The 7,072-nt window shown below is 41.3% G+C and overlaps 1 protein-coding gene across 2 annotated transcripts in view; it reads left to right on the top strand.

Moving 5' to 3' along the window:
* The first annotated feature begins 726 nt into the window (after positions 1-726).
* The window catches only part of bpgm (2,3-bisphosphoglycerate mutase), a 31,584-nt gene continuing 25,238 nt past the window's right edge, over positions 727-7,072 (top strand). Inside the window, exon 1 of one of the 2 annotated variants that reach the window (XM_078235367.1) lies at positions 727-769. The gene's annotated coding sequence lies outside the window, so the exon portion shown is untranslated. Of the gene's footprint in view, positions 770-5,501; positions 5,658-7,072 lie in introns of those variants that run through there. The other variant, XM_078235366.1, reaches the window with a different exon arrangement.

Genomic DNA, 7,072 nt, shown 5'->3' with positions numbered 1-7,072 from the left:
TCTTGCCCCCCTCCAGATACTATCTGACCTGCTCAGTCTCACTCTTGCCCCCCTCCAGATACTATCTGACCTGCTCAGTCTCACTCTTGCCCCCCTCCAGATACTATCTGACCTGCTCAGTCTAACTCTTCCCTCCTCCAGATACTATCTGACCTGCTCAGTCTCACTCTTGCCCCCCTCCAGATACTATCTGACCTGCTCAGTCTCACTCTTGCCCCCCTCCAGATACTATCTGACCTGCTCAGTCTCACTCTTGCCCCCCTCCAGATACTATCTGACCTGCTCAGTCTAACTCTTCCCTCCTCCAGATACTATCTGACCTGCTCAGTCTAACTCTTCCCTCCTCCAGATACTATCTGACCTGCTCAGTCTAACTCTTCCCTCCTCCAGATACTATCTGACCTGCTCAGTCTAACTCTTCCCTCCTCCAGATACTATCTGACCTGCTCAGTCTAACTCTTCCCTCCTCCAGATACTATCTGACCTGCTCAGTCTAACTCTTCCCTCCTACAGATACTATCTGACCTGCTCAGTCTAACTCTTCCCTCCGACAGATACTATCTGACCGGCTCAGTTAGCACCGCTGGCCAATCAGGGAGGGACAGCCTTTTGTTACACGCGCTCCGATTGGGCTGTTCGCGGCCGGCTGGAAGAGCGACATCCTGTGATTGGCCAGCGCCAGTTGCTGGGATACGGCGGGCCTGGTGGGGGCAGCAAAGGGAGGAAGCCTGGGCTGTGGACGGAGGAAGGTGGCGGAGCGACAGAGGCGGTGAGCGGGGGGGTCTGGGGGCCGTATAGGGGGTTGTGTACTGGAGAGACTCTTAACGTGGGGTGACTCAGACATTCCCAGTGAGAGAGATCGAGGCTGAGCGGGTACTATGTGCCTCTGTAGTGTCTGAGCTAAAGTCAGCCAGGAGGATGGGCAGCAGCAACAGGAGAATCCAACATCATATCCAATAACTTCCCTACATTTATCCATTCCATCTTAATCAGGACCCTCCCTTCTTCGGAATCATTACAAAGTGGCTTGTGAGACAGGGACTCAGGTATCACTGGATCATTATTTGAGGACATGGGGAAATTAGTTTTTAAGTTTATTTATTAGTGTCACAAATAGGCTGCGATGAAGTTACTGTTAAAATCCCCTAGTCGCCACACTTTGGCACCTGTTTGGGCACATGGCCAATGCACCTAACCAGCATGTCTTTCAGATTGCGGGAGGAAACACACGTAGTCACAGGTAGAACATGCAGACTTCTCACAGATAGTGACCCAAACCGGGAATCGAACCTGGGTCCCTGGTGCTGTGAGGCAGCAGTGCTTGCCACCGTGCCATACCATGATGAAGTTGATGAAGGAGCAGCGCTTCGAAAGCTCGTCCTACCAAATATACCTGTTGGACTTTAACCTGGTGTTGTGAGACTACTTACTATCACCTTGAGATTAGAGGGGGGTAGTAGCCAGTGGAGAATTGTACCAAATAGCACCCCTCCCGTTGTTTTTTAAAAATGCTTTTACAAGCTAAAACAACTTGCAACTTTTGTATCATTATTGTTTCAGCAAATGCAAAGCATGGAGATTTTTGATAACATTTTACTGGTTTGCATTCAAATTAATGGATTTTTAAAATTTCCATGTACATGTTTCAAGGTTTAAACAGTGCAGCCTCAAAAGAGGCAGAGAGAAAGTAAATGTGAGAAAAAAATGTTGATTTAAAAGTTTTACATTTTTAAAATTTAAAAGAATTCACAAACTGAAATCATAAGTCTCCCTATTGTTTACTTTTTGGGTGGTATGGTGGCACAGTGGTTAGCACTGCAGCCTCACATCACTAAGGACTCAGGTTCAATTCCAGCCTCGGGTGACTGTTTGTGTGGAGATTGTATGTTCTCCCTGTGTCTACATGGGTTTCCACCGGGTGCTCTGGTTTCCTCCCACTGTCCAAAGATATGCACGTTAGATTGATTGGCTGTGCTAATTGACCCTCATGTCAGGGGGATTATTAGAAAGGTAAATACATGGGGTTACAGTGATAGAGCCTAGGTGAGATTGTTGTTGATGGGCTGAATGGCTTCCTTCTGCACTGTAGGGATTCTATGATTTGATCAATGGGTTGGTTGGTACAAATTATGATTAATCCTAAGAGTACTTGCACTGTTACTTACAAGACTTAACTTTTGCAATGAGTTTCCTCAACATGAAAATGAAACAATTTGGTGAAAGTCATTAAGCCCTAGTCAGCCCTTTTCATGGCCGGCAGGCAATTTGTTGCTATTTGCAATTGGCCAGATATCTCCTTTCCAAAATTTGCTGGACAATTTGCATATTATTAATGGCGTTTGTTATTGACAAGCCAGTTTTTTCCCAACAAAATATAATGGCAGTATTGAGGAAAATTGGGCAGTATTTTTAAATACTGGCACATTTTAGCATTTGGAAATGATGTCCTAAAACTGGAAGGGGTTGAAATTGGAACGGTAGAGGTATTCTGAAGCCATTTAGGAGTTGATCACAAAAACTGATACTGGCATGCCAATGTCAACAGTGTTCTTGGGCTACCCTGGGAACTCATGGTTTATCAGTGACTGTATAAGTCATTTTGGAGAGAAGGAGGCAGAAAATAGTGAGTTTCTACTAGTCAGCAATTTTTAATAAATCAATTTCTGATTTTCCACATTTATATTGATAGGTTTACTTTGAACAAAAAGTATACATGACCTAAAGTCTTTAAATGGAAGTACAGGCTTGGACGTAACTGGAGCACAAATCCATAATTGCTGCAAAGCTTTGCGAGATGCTTGGGGTTTTTTACTGTGCCTATGGGGTTCTGTTGCATGGTAATTCAAGAGAATAAGAGAAAAACACTACTTAAACTGAGTTTAAACTTTGTTTTTATAACGTGAATTAACCATTCTAACATTATCACCAAATAGTTATCAATATACATTCAGGATTATTTGACAAGCTCAATACAAGGAATCAAACACAACGATGGGGATAGGTAGCCCTAAAACTGATTATGGACTCTTGGATCCCTTTCAAGTGGTTCAGTGGAATAGTTGGTACTTGATTTAGAAGCCAAACTGTTAAATTTCATGTATTTAGTTTTTACTTCTGTGTCATTTATTGTGTTTGGCTATTTTATATTGTCTTTGGCTATTTCATTTGTGCACATAAGTCACTATTTAATGAATTGTGTGAAGTTACTTTTGAGACATTTGAGATATTATCAGTTGCTAGATAATTGCAACTCTGCTCTTTTGTTCAAAATTTTGAGATAAATCTTAAGGAGCTTGTAATATAAAACTGGACCTTGTAACATGCATATTACTATAAGAAAGCTTCAATTTTATGCACTGAATTGATCAATATTGAAAAACTTTATCATCCCAGTATTGTGAAATATAGTTTAATGGTGTCTGTGATCATTTTAATATTCATTGTTACTTGTGGTACCCATTGAATCTGAAATATTAGTTTGACTATTAGTAACTCAAAATTTTACAGTCTGCGCCCAGTGAAATTTAAATGTGTTTTGCCATCTTGAGGTTTATTCTACAATTAAATTATGAAGATTAAGTTGTAGTGGTTAGAAGGAATGCTGTTTCATCTTAAATCAAACACAGTTCAAATTATAGTGCTTGAGTTTCACTTGTATGATTCAAGATCTTTGTATTTTTATGGCACTTTTAAGGTAGAAAATACATCCCAAAACTTTCACAGTCATATTCTTTGGGAAAAAAATCCAAACTCACAAGTTTCAATGCATTCATGGTCATAATTAAACTTTAATTTGTTTTTTATGGAATTCAAATTTCACCATCTGCCATGGTGGGTTTCAAACCCGGGTCCCCAGAGCATTACCCTCTGGATTACCAAGCCAGTAACAATACCACTATGCCACCACCACCTCTTTTTTAGTATTTTGTGCACGTAGATAACTTATTGGTGTTAATTGATGCCCTGGCTCTGAGACCAGGATATGGGCTGGGATTCTTCCATCCCGCCCTTCACTGGAATTTTAATCAGTGGAGAATGCGGAGAATGATAGTCGGGCAGGAATTTCTGGTTTTTAAACCAGAGCGGCCAGAGAATTCCCTGCATGATTTGATGATGTCCCCTGCTACTCTTAACACTTTCACCTCTGAGCATCTCGCCTTGTTCCACCCCCTCTCAGCTCTCACTTTAAAACCTTCATTCTTTACCACTCACCCAAGTAACATAAAAATGTTCTCACTATATGGGATGACTGTTTTTCCCAGTCAGCCCTTTCACTGAGTGTCTTCTCATCCTTGGTGACTTCAATGCCCATATCACTTCATTGTTTTCTCTCTCTCCTCTTGAATTCACTGCCTTCCAACCCTTCTTTAATTTCTCCTTCCACAAAAAAATCCCAATATATATTCACAGTAACCCCCCTTGACCTTCCAACTCATGTGGCCTTGCTGCTCCGATTGCATCAATCACAGGTAAGGCCAATCCAATCCCTTTCTTGTATCTCTGTCCATGCACACCCTCCTTTCTCCCCTCACTCACCCATCTGTTAACCTCTTACCAATGATTCAATAATACTTGGGAGCAAATTGATCCAGAGCAGACCATTGAAATTGAAAATTGTTCATGGCCAAGGATAGAAATAAGCTATTTTCACAATATTAGTCATCAAAAACACTGTCCTTTCCAATTTTTAAAGTTAACTTTTTTCATTAATTGTAACTTTAGAAGGCGTCTTTTAGACAATACCAGAAAGTTTAGTTTCTGAATACATCATGCTAACTGGTGTCAGCCTTTTATTCAGAAGAAGCAGTTTTTATTTTTTTGGGCCTTAAAAATAGGGCATAAATAATATTTTCTGTCATACAAATTGAGCCATTTTCATCATATTCTTGGTGAAATCTTGCTATAAATACTGAGATATAGATAGTGTTTCAAAGTTTATTTATTAGTGTCACAAGTAAGGCTTACATTAACACTGCAATGAAGTTACTGTGAAATTCCCCCTAGTCACCACATTTTGGCACCTGTTCGGGTCAATGCATCTAACCAGCACGTCTTTCAGACTGTGGAAGGAAACCCAGAGGAAACCCACGCAGACACAGGGAGAATGTGCAAACTCCACACAGACAGTGACCCAAGCTGGGAATCAAACCCGGGTCTCTGGCTCTGTGAGGCAGCAGTGCTAACCACTATGCCACCGTGCCGCCCCAGTGAAGGGAAAAAATCTGAAGTTGTTTATTAGGTTCAAAGTTATTTGAAGCTATAAGCAAGATAGTCATTGAATTAGGATCCATCTTACGGGCATTTTGAATACTCACTGCCCTGAATTAATAACTGGATTTGGAATATTTTGGGTATTCTACCTTAAAAATAGTAAACTTTTGAGTGTTTAGAGAACAGAAGCATAACAATTCCAGCACTTATAGAGCTAACCTTACCTTACAGAAGAAAATTATAGGACTTGATCCATATGACACTGATTTTAAAAAGAAGGAATATTAATTTCCTGCTGCAGATGAAATTACAGCACCAGTGTAAGTAGGAATTTGAGACAGGGCTACACTATGACCTCTCCTGCGTGACTGATATGGTTGGTAAAAGGCCAGTGCCCTGAGTTCATTCCTTGTCTCGCTCAAGCTGTTCAGAATGCAATTTTCCAGGTAAAAACAGTTAACTAAAATAACGTAATGATTCCAATTAGATATGTCTGTTGGTAAACTTAACCTGGTTTAGATTTAAACAAGACTTATCTGCCTTACTTGTCTAAGTGCTTCTGTGTTGAATGTGAACATTCTCTCCTATATCTCTCCTATACTGCTTGCTTCTATGAATGGCTCTTTTCAAAAATCTGCTTAATAATTTAACCTGTTCCAAAAAATATCTAACATTTGTTGATTATTATGTCTTCTAATAGATGATATGTACATTAATTCTAAATAGCATTTGATAGCAAGTTTATAGAAACAGGCAGTGTACTATATTACACACAAAATGCAGTCTGGCACAACTGTCTGAACATGGACTGATGTGATTTGCTTTTTGCATTGAAAACAAGATGTGGTATTGGGAGGAGGTATGAGTCCTAAAGTGGTTTCTTTGTTGCAGTTTTCTATTATGGCAGCATGGATCTACAAATAAAAGGAGACTTTTGTTTTCCTTGTTGGGGTCTTTTCTTCCCTTCCTCTCAATGTTCTGTCCTTTGTTGTGAGAAATATCTTAAAAAGAGGGATTTAGCGTGTGCGGGGGAAATTACAGTGGGCGGAAATGAGTGTTCGGGATTGAAGAGGTGGGCTGGTGGTGTGGGGAAAAGTGGTTATTGGGTTAGAGGAGATGAGAGGTGGCGAAGAGCAAGGCCATAAAGAGATTTAAATTTGAGGTACTGGGGACCAGGAAGCAGTGTAGGTCAGTGAGGATGGAAAAATGGGTGAACAAGAAAGACTTGGGCCTGAATTTTCCTTCTCCTCCAGTCAGGAGGGTAAAGTCAGGAAAATTCGACTACTCAACAAACATGACTCAAGAAATTTCCCCAGGTGGTCTAATTTTCATTCCAGGGCAAGTGTGAATGGGAGTCGACTGCCCCAAGAAAGAGTTTGAAGGCAGCCACAGGGCTGCTGGGTGTAAGAGGTTTACTGTGTGAATGACCTGTATTGGTGCTCCGGGACTTCATCCCAGCTGTAAATAAACAATTAAAGAAATAGCCCTCTAGCTCTCACTCCCCATGCCTCGTCTAAGCTGACCCATGCCACTGCATGACCCTCCATGGTTCCTCATACCCTCCGTACCAATCTATGTCACTGCACCCAGTCCCCATGGTCCCTCATGTCTTCTATGCCATACTATGCCCCTGTACCCACCCCATGGCTGTTTATAGCCTTGGCCTATGCCAACTTAGTGCCAACTCGTGCCCCCTCCCCGACCCAACACCCTTGCAACTGCACTTTGCATGTCAACTCACCAGTACCTATGGTTTGGGACTTTGGGACCTATGCTGAGGTTAAATAAAATTAAGTTCCAAGTGTCTATTGCATAAAAAAGACACACTCACGCATGAAGAAAACACCTTCATTCATTAAAC

This window comes from Mustelus asterias, chromosome 19 (assembly GCF_964213995.1).
Source record: "Mustelus asterias chromosome 19, sMusAst1.hap1.1, whole genome shotgun sequence".
In the NCBI taxonomy this organism is placed as follows: Eukaryota; Metazoa; Chordata; class Chondrichthyes; order Carcharhiniformes; family Triakidae; genus Mustelus; species Mustelus asterias.
Note: the sequence above shows the minus strand (reverse complement) of the source record. Positions and strands in the feature narration are given on the sequence as shown.